This window comes from Entelurus aequoreus, linkage group LG20, assembly GCF_033978785.1.
Source record: "Entelurus aequoreus isolate RoL-2023_Sb linkage group LG20, RoL_Eaeq_v1.1, whole genome shotgun sequence".
Taxonomy (NCBI): Eukaryota; Metazoa; Chordata; class Actinopteri; order Syngnathiformes; family Syngnathidae; genus Entelurus; species Entelurus aequoreus.
This window is the reverse complement of record NC_084750.1, coordinates 7,722,628-7,740,593: the sequence shown is the minus strand read 5'-3', so window position 1 is coordinate 7,740,593 and position 17,966 is coordinate 7,722,628. Positions and strand designations below refer to the sequence as shown.

At 38.2% G+C, this 17,966-nt stretch overlaps 1 pseudogene; it reads left to right on the top strand.

Moving 5' to 3' along the window:
- LOC133636382 (uncharacterized) overlaps nucleotides 1-16,979 on the top strand; it is a 33,631-nt pseudogene extending 16,652 nt beyond the window's left edge.
- The last annotated feature ends 987 nt before the right edge of the window (nucleotides 16,980-17,966 follow it).

Genomic DNA, 17,966 nt, shown 5'->3' with positions numbered 1-17,966 from the left:
GACAAAATTGTGATGTATGTCACATAATTAATGTAAATGTTCCTATCACCAATTATTACTGACAGCCACCACCTTTCTAACAGATATTAAGAACCTTAAAACAATCCAATAAACCAGGAGGGTTGGAATAATGCAGCAATGATGTCATTTCGGACAGGGTATCACTTTCTTCTGGCGAAACAGAGCAGGTATTAATAAAATAATACTTGTATCCTTTCTTCCTTCAATAATAGTAATGATGATGATTATAACCACCACCTTTCACAAAATGATAAATACAATTCATTACGACTTTGAGTCGACAAAAGAATGTAATGCATGTCACACAATGAAAATGTTCCTCTCACCAGTTACTACTGATCACTGTCACCTTTCTAACAGAAATTAAGAACCTTCCAATAAACCAGGAGGGTTGGAGTCATGCAACAATTATGTCATTTCCGATAGGGTATCACTTTCTTATTAAGATAAGACTTGTATCCTTTCTTCCTTCAATAATAGTGATGATGATAACCACCGCACTTCCAGATCCATCCTTTCATCCGCCAGTCAGACGGTGGTTAAAAGGGTATCACTTTCTTCTGGCGAATCAGAGCAGGTATTTTTATTAAAAGAATACTTGTATCCTTTCTTCCTTCAATAATAGTGATGATGATAACCACCGCCTTCCAGATCCATCCTTTCATCCGCCAGTCAGACGGTGGTTAAAAGGGTATCACTTTCTTCTGGCGAATCAGAGCAGGTATTTTTATTAAAAGAATACTTGTATCCTTTCTTCCTTCAATAATAGTGATGATGATAACCACCACCTTTCACAAAACAATTCGTTACAAGGACTTATAGTCGACAAAATTGTGATGTATGTCACATAATTAATGTAAATGTTCCTATCACCAATTATTACTGACAGCCACCACCTTTCTAACAGATATTAAGAACCTTAAAACAATCCAATAAACCAGGAGGGTTGGAATAATGCAGCAATGATGTCATTTCGGACAGGGTATCACTTTCTTCTGGCGAAACAGAGCAGGTATTAATAAAATAATACTTATATCCTTTCTTCCTTCAATAATAGTAATGATGATGATTATAACCACCACCTTTCCCAAAATGATAAATAAATACAATTCATTACGACTTTGAGTCGACAAAAGATTGTAATGCATGTCACACAATGAAAATGTTCCTCTCACCAGTTACTACTGATCACCGTCACCTTTCTAACAGAAATGAAGAACCTTTCAATAAACCAGGAGGGTTGGAGTCATGCAACAATGATGTCATTTCCGATAGGGTATCACTTTCTTATTAAGATAACACTTGTATCCTTTCTTCCTTCAATAATAGTGATGATGATAACCACCACCTTCCAGATCCATCCTTTCATCCGCCAGTCAGACGGTGGTTAAAAGGGTATCACTTTCTTCTGGCGAATCAGAGCAGGTATTTTTATTAAAAGAATACTTGTATCCTTTCTTCCTTCAATAATAGTGATGATGATAACCACCACCTTTCACAAAACAATTCATTACAAAGACCTGAAGTCGACAAAATTGTGATGTATGTCACATAACTAATGTAAATGTTCCTCTCACCAATTATTACTGATCACTGCCACCTTTCTAAAATACATTAAGAACCTTAAAACAATGCAATAAACCAGCAGGGTTGGAGTCATGCAGCAATGATGTCATTCCAGATTGGGGTATCACTTTCTTCTGGCGAATCAGAGCAGGTATTATTGAAATAATACTTATATCCTTTCTTCCTTCAATAATAGTGATGATGATCACCACCACCTTTCACACAACAATTAATTACAACGACTTTGAGTCGACAAAAGATTGTGATGTATGTCACATAATTAATACAAACGATCTCCTCGCCAGTTACTACTGATAACCGCCACCTTTCTAACAGAAATTAAGAACCTTACAACAATCCAATAAACCAGGAGGGTTGGAGTCATGCAGCAGTGATGTCATTTCAGATAGTGTATCACTTTCTTATTAAAAGAACACTTGTATCCTTTCTTCCTTCAATAATAGTGATGATGATAAACACCACCTTTTAAAAAACAATTCATTACAAATACTTTAAGTGGACAAAATACTGTGATGTATGTCACACAATGAAAATGTTCCTCTCACCAGTTACTACTGATCACCGTCACCTTTCTAACAGAAATGAAGAACCTTCCAATAAACCAGGAGGGTTGGAGTCATGCAACAATGATGTCATTTCCGATAGGGTATCACTTTCTTATTAAGATAACACTTGTATCCTTTCTTCCTACAATAATAGTGATGATGATAACCACCGCCTTCCAGATCCATCCTTTCATCCGCCAGTCAGACGGTGGTTAAAAGGGTATCACTTTCTTCTGGCGAATCAGAGCAGGTATTTTTATTAAAAGAATACTTGTATCCTTTCTGCTTTCAATAATAGTGATGATGATAACCACCACCTTTCACAAAACAATTCGTTACAAAGACCTGAAGTCGACAAAATTGCAATGTATGTCACATAATTAGTGTAAATGTTCCTCTCACCAGTTATTACTGATCACCGCCACCTTTCTAACAGATATTAAGAACCTTAAAACAATCCAATAAACCAGGAGGGTTGGAGTCATGCAGCAACAATGTCATTTCAGATTGGGGTATCACTTTCTTCTGGCGAATCAGAGCAGGTATTATTGAAATAATACTTGTATCCTTTCTTCCTTCAATAATAGTGATGATGATAACCACCACCTTTCACAATACAATTCATTACAAGGACTTAAAGTCGACAAAATTGTGATGTATGTCACATAATTAATGTAAATGTTCCTATCACCAATTATTACTGACAGCCACCACCTTTCTAACAGATATTAAGAACCTTAAAACAATCCAATAAACCAGGAGGGTTGGAATAATGCAGCAATGGTGTCATTTCGGACAGGGTATCACTTTCTTCTGGCGAATCAGAGCAGGTATTAATAAAATAATACTTATATCCTTCCTTCAATAATAGTAATGATGATGATTATAACCACCACCTTTCACAAAATGATAAATAAATACAATTCATTACGACTTTGAGTCGACAAAAGATTGTAAAGCATGTCACACAATGAAAATGTTCCTCTCACCAGTTACTACTGATCACCGTCACCTTTCTAACAGAAATGAAGAACCTTCCAATAAACCAGGAGGGTTGGAGTCATGCAACAATGATGTCATTTCCGATAGGGTATCACTTTCTTATTAAGATAACACTTGTATCCTTTCTTCCTTCAATAATAGTGATGATGATAACCACCGCCTTCCAGATCCATCCTTTCATCCGCCAGTCAGACGGTGGTTAAAAGGGTATCACTTTCTTCTGGCGAATCAGAGCAGGTATTTTTATTAAAAGAATACTTGTATCCTTTCTTCCTTCAATAATAGTGATGATGATAACCACCACCTTCCAGATCCATCCTTTCATCCGCCAGTCAGACGGTGGTTAAAAGGGTATCACTTTCTTCTGGCGAATCAGAGCAGGTATTTTTATTAAAAGAATACTTGTATCCTTTCTTCCTTCAATAATAGTGATGATGATAACCACCACCTTTCACAAAACAATTCATTACAAGGACTTATAGTCGACAAAATTGTGATGTATGTCACATAATTAATGTAAATGTTCCTATCACCAATTATTACTGACAGCCACCACCTTTCTAACAGATATTAAGAACCTTAAAACAATCCAATAAACCAGGAGGGTTGGAATAATGCAGCAATGATGTCATTTCGGACAGGGTATCACTTTCTTCTGGCGAAACAGAGCAGGTATTAATAAAATAATACTTATATCCTTTCTTCCTTCAATAATAGTAATGATGATGATGATAACCACCACCTTTCACAAAACAATTTATTACGACTTTGAGTCGACAAAAGATTGTAATGCATGTCACACAATGAAAATGTTCCTCTCACCAGTTACTACTGATCACCGTCACCTTTCTAACAGAAATGAAGAACCTTCCAATAAACCAGGAGGGTTGGAGTCATGCAGCAATGATGTCATTTCCGATAGGGTATCACTTTCTTATGAAGATAACACTTGTATCCTTTCTTCCTTCAATAATAGTGATGATGATAACCACCGCCTTCCAGATCCATCCTTTCATCCGCCAGTCAGACGGTGGTTAAAAGGGTATCACTTTCTTCTGGCGAATCAGAGCAGGTATTTTTATTAAAATAATACTTGTATCCTTTCTTCCTTCAATAATAGTGATGATGATAACCACCACCTTTCACAAAACAATTCATTACAAGGACTTAAAGTCGACAAAATTGTGATGTATGTCACATAATTAATGTAAATGTTCCTATCACCAATTATTACTGACAGCCACCACCTTTCTAACAGATATTAAGAACCTTAAAACAATCCAATAAACCAGGAGGGTTGGAATAATGCAGCAATGATGTCATTTCGGACAGGGTATCACTTTCTTCTGGCGAAACAGAGCAGGTATTAATAAAATAATACTTATATCCTTTCTTATATAATAGTAATGATGATGATTATAACCACCACCTTTCACAAAATGGTAAATAAATACAATTCATTACGACTTTGAGTCGACAAAAGATTGTAATGCATGTCACACAATGAAAATGTTCCTCTCACCAGTTACTACTGATCACCGTCACCTTTCTAACAGAAATGAAGAACCGTCCAATAAACCAGGAGGGTTGGAGTCATGCAGCATTGATGTCATTTCCGATAGGGTATCACTTTCTTATTAAGATAACACTTGTATCCTTTCTTCCTACAATAATAGTGATGATGATAACCACCGCCTTCCAGATCCATCCTTTCATCCGCCAGTCAGACGGTGGTTAAAAGGGTATCACTTTCTTCTGGCGAATCAGAGCAGGTATTTTTATTAAAATAATACTTGTATCCTTTCTTCCTTCAATAATAGTGATGATGATAACCACCACCTTTCACAAAACAATTCATTACAAGGACTTAAAGTCGACAAAATTGTGATGTATGTCACATAATTAATGTAAATGTTCCTATCACCAATTATTACTGACAGCCACCACCTTTCTAACAGATATTAAGAACCTTAAAACAATCCAATAAACCAGGAGGGTTGGAATAATGCAGCAATGATGTCATTTCGGACAGGGTATCACTTTCTTCTGGCGAAACAGAGCAGGTATTAATAAAATAATACTTATATCCTTTCTTATATAATAGTAATGATGATGATTATAACCACCACCTTTCACAAAATGGTAAATAAATACAATTCATTACGACTTTGAGTCGACAAAAGATTGTAATGCATGTCACACAATGAAAATGTTCCTCTCACCAGTTACTACTGATCACCGTCACCTTTCTAACAGAAATGAAGAACCGTCCAATAAACCAGGAGGGTTGGAGTCATGCAGCATTGATGTCATTTCCGATAGGGTATCACTTTCTTATTAAGATAACACTTGTATCCTTTCTTCCTACAATAATAGTGATGATGATAACCACCGCCTTCCAGATCCATCCTTTCATCCGCCAGTCAGACGGTGGTTAAAAGGGTATCACTTTCTTCTGGCGAATCAGAGCAGGTATTTGTATTAAAAGAATACTTGTATCCTTTCTTCTTTCAATAATAGTGATGATGATAACCCCCACCTTTCACAAAACAATTCATTACAAGGACTTAAAGTCGACAAAATTGTGATGTATGTCACATAATTAATGTAAATGTTCCTATCACCAATTATTACTGACAGCCACCACCTTTCTAACAGATATTAAGAACCTTAAAACAATCCAATAAACCAGGAGGGTTGGAATAATGCAGCAATGATGTCATTTCGGACAGGGTATCACTTTCTTCTGGCGAATCAGAGCAGGTATTAATAAAATAATACTTATATCCTTCCTTCAATAATAGTAATGATGATGATTATAACCACCACCTTTCACAAAATGATAAATAAATACAATTCATTACGACTTTGAGTCGACAAAAGATTGTAATGCATGTCACACAATGAAAATGTTCCTCTCACCAGTTACTACTGATCACCGTCACCTTTCTAACAGAAATGAAGAACCTTCCAATAAACCAGGAGGGTTGGAGTCATGCAGCAATGATGTCATTTCAGATAGGGTATCACTTTCTTATTAAGATAACACTTGTATCCTTTCTTCCTTCCATAATAGTGATGATGATAACCACCACCTTCCAGATCCATCCTTTCATCCGCCAGTCAGACGGTGGTTAAAAGGGTATCACTTTCTTCTGGCGAATCAGAGCAGGTATTTTTATTAAAAGAATACTTGTATCCTTTCTTCCTTCAATAATAGTGATGATGATAACCACCACCTTCCAGATCCATCCTTTCATCCGCCAGTCAGACGGTGGTTAAAAGGGTATCACTGTCTTCTGGCGAATCAGAGCAGGTATTTTTATTAAAAGAATACTTGTATCCTTTCTTCCTTCAATAATAGTGATGATGATAACCACCACCTTTCACAAAACAATTCATTACAAGGACTTAAAGTCGACAAAATTGTGATGTATGTCACATAATTAATGTGTTCCTATCACCAATTATTACTGACAGCCACCACCTTTCTAACAGATATTAAGAACCTTAAAACAATCCAATAAACCAGGAGGGTTGGAATAATGCAGCAATGATGTCATTTCGGACAGGGTATCACTTTCTTCTGGCGAAACAGAGCAGGTATTAATAAAATAATACTTATATCCTTTCTTCCTTCAATAATAGTAATGATGATGATTATAACCACCACCTTTCACAAAATGATAAATAAATACAATTCATTACGACTTTGAGTCGACAAAAGATTGTAATGCATGTCACACAATGAAAATGTTCCTCGCACCAGTTACTACTGATCACCGTCACCTTTCTAACAGAAATGAAGAACCTTCCAATAAACCAGGAGGGTTGGAGTCATGCAACAATGATGTTATTAAGATAACACTTGTATCCTTTCTTCCTTCAATAATAGTGATGATGATCACCACCACCTTTCACACAACAATTAATTACAACGACTTTGAGTCGACAAAAGATTGTGATGTATGTCACATAATTAATACAAACGATCTCCTCGCCAGTTACTACTGATAACCGCCACCTTTCTAACAGAAATTAAGAACCTTACAAGAATCCAATAAACCAGGAGGGTTGGAGTCATGCAGCAGTGATGTCATTTCAGATAGTGTATCACTTTCTTATTAAAAGAACACTTGTATCCTTTCTTCCTTCAATAATAGTGATGATGATAAACACCACCTTTTAAAAAACAATTCATTACAAATACTTTAAGTGGACAAAATACTGTGATGTATGTCACACAATGAAAATGTTCCTCTCACCAGTTACTACTGATCACCGTCACCTTTCTAACAGAAATGAAGAACCTTCCAATAAACCAGGAGGGTTGGAGTCATGCAGCATTGATGTCATTTCCGATAGGGTATCACTTTCTTATTAAGATAACACTTGTATCCTTTCTTCCTTCAATAATAGTGATGATGATAACCACCACCTTCCAGATCCATCCTTTCATCCGCCAGTCAGACGGTGGTTAAAAGGGTATCACTGTCTTCTGGCGAATCAGAGCAGGTATTTTTATTAAAAGAATACTTGTATCCTTTATTCCTTCAATAATAGTGATGATGATAACCACCACCTTTCACAAAACAATTCATTACAAGGACTTAAAGTCGACAAAATTGTGATGTATGTCACATAATTAATGTGTTCCTATCACCAATTATTACTGACAGCCACCACCTTTCTAACAGATATTAAGAACCTTAAAACAATCCAATAAACCAGGAGGGTTGGAATAATGCAGCAATGATGTCATTTCGGACAGGGTATCACTTTCTTCTGGCGAATCAGAGCAGGTATTAATAAAATAATACTTATATCCTTCCTTCAATAATAGTAATGATGATGATTATAACCACCACCTTTCACAAAATGATAAATAAATACAATTCATTACGACTTTGAGTCGACAAAAGATTGTAATGCATGTCACACAATGAAAATGTTCCTCTCACCAGTTACTACTGATCACCGTCACCTTTCTAACAGAAATGAAGAACCTTCCAATAAACCAGGAGGGTTGGAGTCATGCAGCAATGATGTCATTTCAGATAGGGTATCACTTTCTTATTAAGATAACACTTGTATCCTTTCTTCCTTCCATAATAGTGATGATGATAACCACCACCTTCCAGATCCATCCTTTCATCCGCCAGTCAGACGGTGGTTAAAAGGGTATCACTTTCTTCTGGCGAATCAGAGCAGGTATTTTTATTAAAAGAATACTTGTATCCTTTCTTCCTTCAATAATAGTGATGATGATAACCACCACCTTCCAGATCCATCCTTTCATCCGCCAGTCAGACGGTGGTTAAAAGGGTATCACTGTCTTCTGGCGAATCAGAGCAGGTATTTTTATTAAAAGAATACTTGTATCCTTTCTTCCTTCAATAATAGTGATGATGATAACCACCACCTTTCACAAAACAATTCATTACAAGGACTTAAAGTCGACAAAATTGTGATGTATGTCACATAATTAATGTGTTCCTATCACCAATTATTACTGACAGCCACCACCTTTCTAACAGATATTAAGAACCTTAAAACAATCCAATAAACCAGGAGGGTTGGAATAATGCAGCAATGATGTCATTTCGGACAGGGTATCACTTTCTTCTGGCGAAACAGAGCAGGTATTAATAAAATAATACTTATATCCTTTCTTCCTTCAATAATAGTAATGATGATGATTATAACCACCACCTTTCACAAAATGATAAATAAATACAATTCATTACGACTTTGAGTCGACAAAAGATTGTAATGCATGTCACACAATGAAAATGTTCCTCGCACCAGTTACTACTGATCACCGTCACCTTTCTAACAGAAATGAAGAACCTTCCAATAAACCAGGAGGGTTGGAGTCATGCAACAATGATGTTATTAAGATAACACTTGTATCCTTTCTTCCTTCAATAATAGTGATGATGATCACCACCACCTTTCACACAACAATTAATTACAACGACTTTGAGTCGACAAAAGATTGTGATGTATGTCACATAATTAATACAAACGATCTCCTCGCCAGTTACTACTGATAACCGCCACCTTTCTAACAGAAATTAAGAACCTTACAAGAATCCAATAAACCAGGAGGGTTGGAGTCATGCAGCAGTGATGTCATTTCAGATAGTGTATCACTTTCTTATTAAAAGAACACTTGTATCCTTTCTTCCTTCAATAATAGTGATGATGATAAACACCACCTTTTAAAAAACAATTCATTACAAATACTTTAAGTGGACAAAATACTGTGATGTATGTCACACAATGAAAATGTTCCTCTCACCAGTTACTACTGATCACCGTCACCTTTCTAACAGAAATGAAGAACCTTCCAATAAACCAGGAGGGTTGGAGTCATGCAGCATTGATGTCATTTCCGATAGGGTATCACTTTCTTATTAAGATAACACTTGTATCCTTTCTTCCTTCAATAATAGTGATGATGATAACCACCACCTTCCAGATCCATCCTTTCATCCGCCAGTCAGACGGTGGTTAAAAGGGTATCACTGTCTTCTGGCGAATCAGAGCAGGTATTTTTATTAAAAGAATACTTGTATCCTTTCTTCTTTCAATAATAGTGATGATGATAACCACCACCTTTCACAAAACAATTCATTACAAGGACTTAAAGTCGACAAAATTGTGATGTATGTCACATAATTAATGTGTTCCTATCACCAATTATTACTGACAGCCACCACCTTTCTAACAGATATTAAGAACCTTAAAACAATCCAATAAACCAGGAGGGTTGGAATAATGCAGCAATGATGTCATTTCGGACAGGGTATCACTTTCTTCTGGCGAATCAGAGCAGGTATTAATAAAATAATACTTACATCCTTTCTTCCTTCAATAATAGTAATGATGATGATGATAACCACCACCTTTCACAAAACAATTCATTACGACTTTGAGTCGACAAAAGATTGTAATGCATGTCACACAATGAAAATGTTCCTCTCACCAGTTACTACTGATCACCGTCACCTTTCTAACAGAAATGAAGAACCTTCCAATAAACCAGGAGGGTTGGAGTCATGCAGCAATGATGTCATTTCGGACAGGGTATCACTTTCTTATTAAGATAACACTTGTATCCTTTCTTCCTTCAATAATAGTGATGATGATAACCACCGCCTTCCAGATCCATCCTTTCAACCGCCAGTCAGACGGTGGTTAAAAGGGTATCACTTTCTTCTGGCGAATCAGAGCAGGTATTAATAAAATAATACTTACATCCTTTCTTCTTTCAATAATAGTAATGATGATGATTATAACCACCACCTTTCACAAAATGATAAATAAATACAATTCTTTACGACTTTGAGTCGACAAAAGATTGTAATGCATGTCACACAATGAAAATGTTCCTCTCACCAGTTACTACTGATCACCGTCACCTTTCTAACAGAAATGAAGAACCTTCCAATAAACCAGGAGGGTTGGAGTCATGCAGCATTGATGTCATTTCCGATAGGGTATCACTTTCTTATTAAGATAACACTTGTATCCTTTCTTCCTTCAATAATAGTGATGATGATAACCACCGCCTTCCAGATCCATCCTTTCATCCGCCAGTCAGACGGTGGTTAAAAGGGTATCACTTTCTTCTGGCGAATCAGAGCAGGTATTTTTATTAAAAGAATACTTGTATCCTTTCTTCTTTCAATAATAGTGATGATGATAACCACCACCTTCCAGATCCATCCTTTCATCCGCCAGTCAGACGGTGGTTAAAAGGGTATCACTTTCTTCTGGCGAATCAGAGCAGGTATTTTTATTAAAAGAATACTTGTATCCTTTCTTCTTTCAATAATAGTGATGATGATAACCACCACCTTCCAGATCCATCCTTTCATCCGCCAGTCAGACGGTGGTTAAAAGGGTATCACTTTCTTCTGGCGAATCAGAGCAGGTATTTTTATTAAAAGAATACTGGTATCCTTTCTTCCTTCAATAATAGTGATGATGATAACCACCACCTTTCACAAAACAATTCATTACAAGGACTTAAAGTCGACAAAATTGTGATGTATGTCACATAATTAATGTAAATGTTCCTATCACCAATTATTACTGACAGCCACCACCTTTCTAACAGATATTAAGAACCTTAAAACAATCCCATAAACCAGGAGGGTTGGAGTCATGCAGCAATGATGTCATTTCGGACAGGGTATCACTTTCTTCTGGCGAAACAGAGCAGGTATTAATAAAATAATACTTACATCCTTTCTTCCTTCAATAATAGTAATGATGATGATTATAACCACCACCTTTCACAAAATGATAAATAAATACAATTCTTTACGACTTTGAGTCGACAAAAGATTGTAATGCATGTCACACAATGAAAATGTTCCTCTCACCAGTTACTACTGATCACCGTCACCTTTCTAACAGAAATGAAGAACCTTCCAATAAACCAGGAGGGTTGGAGTCATGCAGCATTGATGTCATTTCCGATAGGGTATCACTTTCTTATTAAGATAACACTTGTATCCTTTCTTCCTTCAATAATAGTGATGATGATAACCACCGCCTTCCAGATCCATCCTTTCATCCGCCAGTCAGACGGTGGTAAAAAAAGGGTAACTTTTGGCTGGAGTGCGCCACTCGGCGAGGGCGTGCCGTGCCGCATGCCATGAATTAATGATGAAGAGAAGGCGAGTCGTAGCGCTGCCGAGAGACAGCACGGCGAGGAGATGAGTCCAGCGCGTTAGGACAGGCTCATCTTGGGAGACAAATTGGTGGGAAAAAGACCCACGCTTTCATCCCTTCTGGGTTTGTTAATCAGGAGTCACGTGACTTCAAGTGTCTCATTGAAAAACATGGACTTCCTTAAGTGCAGCGGGAGGCTTCAATCACAACAAGAGGACATTTTGTTAACTGCACACTCGCACGGTGCAGCTCGCCCGCCGTCGCGGGGGGAATTCTCCCTTTTAAATTTCCGCAGGTGGTGCAAAAAGCCCTGTTAACTTTCTTGCTGAAGCACATTCCGTTCATTCCTCGGAGCCATAATCCAGGAGGGTGCATGTCTCGCCACAACACCGGCTTCAATTAGAGAGCAACCTGCGATGAATGGGTGCCGTCTATCCACACTTTGACCCCAGTTGCTTTTACAAACCCCGTTTCCATATGAGTTGGGAAATTGTGTTAGATGTAAATATAAACGGAATACAATGCTTTGCTAATAATGTTCAACCCATATTCAGCTGAATATGCTACAAAGACAACATATCTGATGTTCAAACTGATAAACAATTTTTTTTTTTTTGCAAATAATCATTAACTTTAGAATTTGATGCCAGCAACACGTGACAAAGAAGTTGGGAAAGGTGGCAATAAATACTGATAAAGTTGAGGAATGCTCATCAAACACTTATTTGGAACATCCCACAGGTGAACAGGCTAATTGGGAACAGGTGGGTGCCATGATTGGGTATAAAAGTAGATTCCATGAAATGCTCAGTCATTCACCAAAAAGGATGGGGCGAGGGTCACCACTTTGTCAACAAATGCGTCAGCAAATTGTTGAACAGTTTAAGAAAAACCTTTCTCAACCAGCTATTGCAAGGAATTTAGGGATTTCAACATCTACGCTCCGTAATATCATCAAAAGGTTCAGAGAATCTGGAGAAATCACTGCACATAAGTGGTATGGCCGGAAACCAACATTGAATGACCGTGACCTCCGATCCCTCAGACGGCACTGTATCAAAAACCGACATCAATCTCTAAAGGATATCACCACATGGGCTCAGGAACACTTCAGAAACCCACTGTCAGTAACTACAGTTGGTCGCGACATCTGTAAGTGCAAGTTAAAACTCTACTATGCAAAGGGAAAGCCATTTATCAACAACACCCAGTAACGGCGCCGGCTTCGCTGGGCCCGAGCTCATCCAAGATGGACTGATACAAAGTGGAAAAGTGTTCTGTGGTCTGACGAGTCCACATTTCAAATTGCTTTTGGAAATGTTCGACATCGTGAAAAGGTGTGTTCATGTGTGCACTATGGCGCCATCTTTTGGATGAGTTTGCACGCTGCAGGTGCTGCTTATACTCCGAAAAATATGGTATGTAAAAAAATAAAAATAAACCATATAATATTAGCGCACCAGTCGAGGAAAATGAGCAAACTACATAAACAACATCCTGTAATTTGATTTTGATATTTTTTTATCTTGATAGATTGAAAATTAACACCTTTGAGTTGACTGATGAACATTATCACATCATTTATTCAGAAAGTACAAATAACGACAAATAAAGATAGAATACTATTAAACGCAACATGTAAGTGTAAAAAAAACAACAACATTATGATTTGTACATTTTCAGAATGTGCTTGTTCTATTTGTAAACCAAGAAAACAATCTGAAGTTGTCTTTATTTTTAAGTTATCATGCAGTGATTTTATCGGTTCGGCCCACTTGGTAGTAGATTTTTCTCCACGTGGCCCCCCATCTAAAATGAGTTTGAAACCCCTGGTTTAGCTGCTAGTGGGTCCATGACGACGACTTGTGTTTTGTTTGATCATCCGTTTTACTGCCGTGTTAGACACCCTTTAGAAACAATTAAAGGCCTACTGAAAGCCACTACTACCGACCACGCAGTCTGATAGTTTATATATCAATGATGAAATTTTAACATTGCAACACATGCCAATACGGCCGGTTTAACTTATAAAGTGCAATTTTAAATTTCCCGCTAAACTTCCGCTTGAAAACGTCTATGTATGATGACGTATGCGCGTGACGTCAATCGTTGAACCGGAAGTATTGGTACACCATTAAATCGATCACAAAAAAGCTCTGTTTTCATCTCATAATTCCACAGTATTCTGGACATCTGTGTTGGTGAATCTTTTGCAATTTGTTTAATGAACAATGGAGACTGCAAATAAGAAAGTTGTAGGTGGGATCGGTGTATTAGCGGCCGGCTGCAGCAACACAACCAGGAGGACTTTGAGATGGATAGCAGACGCGCTAGCCGCCGACCTCACCTTGACTTCCTCCGTCTCCGGGCCGCCGACCGCATCTATGATCGTCGCTCCGTCGATCGCTGGAACGCAGGTGAGCACGGGTGTTGATGAGCAGATGAGGGCTGGCTGGCGTAGGTGGATAGCTAATATTTTTATCATAGCTCTGTGAGGTCCCGTTGCTAAGTTAGCTTCAATGGCGTTGTTAGCAACAGCATTGTTAATCTTCCCCAAGCTGGAAAGCATTAACCGTGTAGTTACATGTCCATGGTTTAATAGTATTGTTGATTTTCTGTGTATCTTTCCAGTCAGGGGTTTATTTCTTTTGTTTCTATCTGCATTTAAGCCCGATGTGCTATCACGTTAGCTCCGTAGCTAAAGAGCTTCGCCGATGTATTGTCGTGGAGATAAAAGTCACTGTGAATGTCCATTTCGCGTTCTCGACTCTCATTTTCAAGAGGATATAGTATCCGAGGTGGTTTGAAATACAAATCCGTGATCCACAATAGAAAAAGGAGAAAGTGTGGAATCCAATGAGCCAGCTTGTACCTAAGTTACGGTCAGAGCGAAAAAAGGTACGTCCTGCACTGCACTCTAGTCCTTCACTCTCACGTTCCTCATCCACGAATCTTTCATCCTCGCTCAAATTAATGGGGTAATCGTCGTTTTCTCGGTCCGAATCGCTCTGGCTGCTGGTGTAAACAATGGGGAAATGTGAGGAGCCTTTCAACCTGTGACGTCACACTACTTCCGGTACAGGCAAGGCTTTTTTTTATCAGCGACCAAAAGTTGCGAACTTTATCGTCGATGTTCTCTACTAAATCCTTTCAGCAAAAATATGGCGATATCTCGAAATGATCAAGTACGACACATAGAATGGATCTGCTATCCCCGTTTGAATACAAAAAAATCATTTCAGTAGGCCTTTAAGGTATGTAAATAAACATTTTAAATTTCACAACGCATATATCTGCGGCTCATGTATGGAAAAATTATGTTTTCTCCTAAAATGTAGGGGGTGGTGCGCTCTATAGTCTGGAAAACATGGTATTTATTTATTTAGGCAATACACTATATTGCCAAAAGTATTTGGCCACCCATCCAAATGATGAGAATCAGGTGTCCTAATCACTTGGCCCGGCCACAGGTGTATACAATCAAGCACTTAGGTATGGAGACTGTTTCTACAAACATTTGTGACAGAATGGGCCGCTCTCAGTGATTTCCAGCGTGGAACTGACAAATCCAGTCGTGAAATGTAATATTCCAAAGTCAACTGTCGGCTTTATTATAAGAAAAGGGGAAGAGTTTGGGAACAACAGCAACTCAGCCACCGAGTGGTAGGAGTGTGAAATTTTGGTGGGGGAGGATTTATGGTGTGGGGTTGTTTTTCAGGAGTTAGTTCCAGTGGAAGGAACTTTGAATGCTCCAGGATACCAAAACATTTTGGACAATTCCATGCTGCCAACCTTGTGGGAACAGTTTGGAGCGGGCCCCTTCCTCTTCCAACATGACTGTGCACAAAACAAGGTCCATAAAGACATGGACGACAGAGTCTGGTGTGGATGAACTTGACTGGCCTGCACAGAGTCCTGACGTTAACACGATAGAACACCTTTTGGGATGAATTAGAACGGAGACTGAGAGCCAGGCCTTCTCCACCAACACCAATGCGCTTTTGGAAGAATGGCGGAAAATTCCTATAAACACACTCCGCACACCTTGTGGACAGCCTTCCCAGAAGAGTTGAAGCTGTAATAGCTGCAAAAGGTGGACCTGGCATCATATTGAACCCTATGGGTTAGGAAGGGGATGGCACTTCAATGTTCATACGTGAGTCAAGGCAGGTGGCCAAATACTTCGTCCTGTTCTTTACATCCCCTTCCGCCCGACTCTTGGCCTGACTGCTTTGAATAGAAAAAAACAAACATGGCGTCCTCTGCATGCGGTATGAAAACAACACAAAAAAAAAAGGAAAAGACAAAAGCCTCGGGCGTTGTTGACAACTCGGCAAATATACAACCCTGCACCATTTTCCACACAAAACGTACTTACATTTACATCGTGCTCGGAATATTGCATTTAAAAAACCCCGCTGACATGCTCGGGGTCGTGTTCACCCGGAAAACGGCGGCAAAACGCCGCTGACGTTCCCGCCGAGCCTGCCAGCGGGTCTTTGCTTCAAAATAACCGTCAGTGAGCATGAATTTTCTGGAAAACAAAATCCAATATGGCTGCTTTTCCCCCTACCTGTAATACATCATCATTACAGAATCCCTGCAAAGGACGAACACGGCGCTCCTTATTACCAATCACAAGACGGCTCTTTTATTTTCTCCCCTCTCCTCTAATTCACTCCCTCTCTGGGGAGAATGAGGTGAAACAAAACAACAACAAAAAAAAAAGTCAGATATGAAATCCAATATATGCCAAAGGTGTTGATTTGACAGAGCGAGGAAGCAGGCGGGAAGAAGTTGGCGTCTGCTGACACGAGATGATAAATGTGTGGCAGAGGTGGAAATGGCTTCCACCCTCTGATTTGATACGGAACATTCCGCCTGTCCCTCTTCATCTCAGAGCCGCGCTAACATATTCATTGGCTGTGTCAGACACGCTGCTTTATGAGCTCAAGGTGGGGAGTGGCGCCCCTTATCTGCAAACACCCGGCGGCCACTTTTGGCGCCACGGCTACGGAACACACGCCGCGCTTTGTAGCCCCGTTCAAGCACGGGCAAGGGGGCGGGGGGTCCTTTCATGCGGGAACGTTTACAGCATTTGGTGTTTTCACGGGGGAAAAAACAACTATCGAGTAGGATTTCAATCACAGGTGTCAAACTACAATACAAACTACAACACTATGTGCCTATAAAAGTACAGAATTCAGTACGTATCTATATTTGTAACCGTTTAACAAACAAATCATGTTCATTTTTATTTTTTTTATTTATTTTCCATCCATCCATACATCCATTTTCTACCGCTTGTCCCTTCCATCATGTCAAAAATTGTATAATTTTTTTTCGCACAGGTGTCAAACTACAATAATCAGTAGTACCCACGAAATTTGGTCAGTGCCAATAAAAGTACAGAATTTAGTACTTATTGATATTTAGAACCGTTTAATGAACAAATCATGTTCATTTTGTATTGTTATTTATTTTCCATCATGTCAAAAAATAATAATAAATTACCTTTTTTTCATGTCAAAAGTTAAGTAATACTCGAGGTACCGAAAAAATAGGTCGGTCCTTATAAAAGTACAGAATTCAGTACTTATTAATATTTACAAAATTTTAACGAACAAATCATGTTCATTTTGTATTTTTATTATTTATTTTCCATATCAAAAATTTTATAATTTTACTGTTTTTTTTTCGCACAGGTGTCAAACTACAATAATCAGTAGTACCCACGAGAGTTGGTCAGTGCCAATAAAAGTACAGAATTCAGTACTTATTTATATTTATAACCGTTTAACAAAAAAAATCATGTTCATTTTGTATTTTTATTATTTATTTTCCCTCATGTCAAAATGTTTTATAATTTTACTGGGGTTTTTTTGCACAGGTGTCAAACTACAATACTTGGAAATACCGAAAAAAAAATAGGTCGCTGCCTATAAAAGTACAGAATTCAGTACTTATCTAAATTTACAAAAGTTGAACGAACAAATATTGTTCATTTTGTATTTTTATTATTTATTGTCCATCATGTCAAAAATACAATAATGTAATTATTTTTTTCCGCACAGGTGTCAAACTACAATACTCCGAAGTACCCAAAAAAATAGGTCGGTGCCT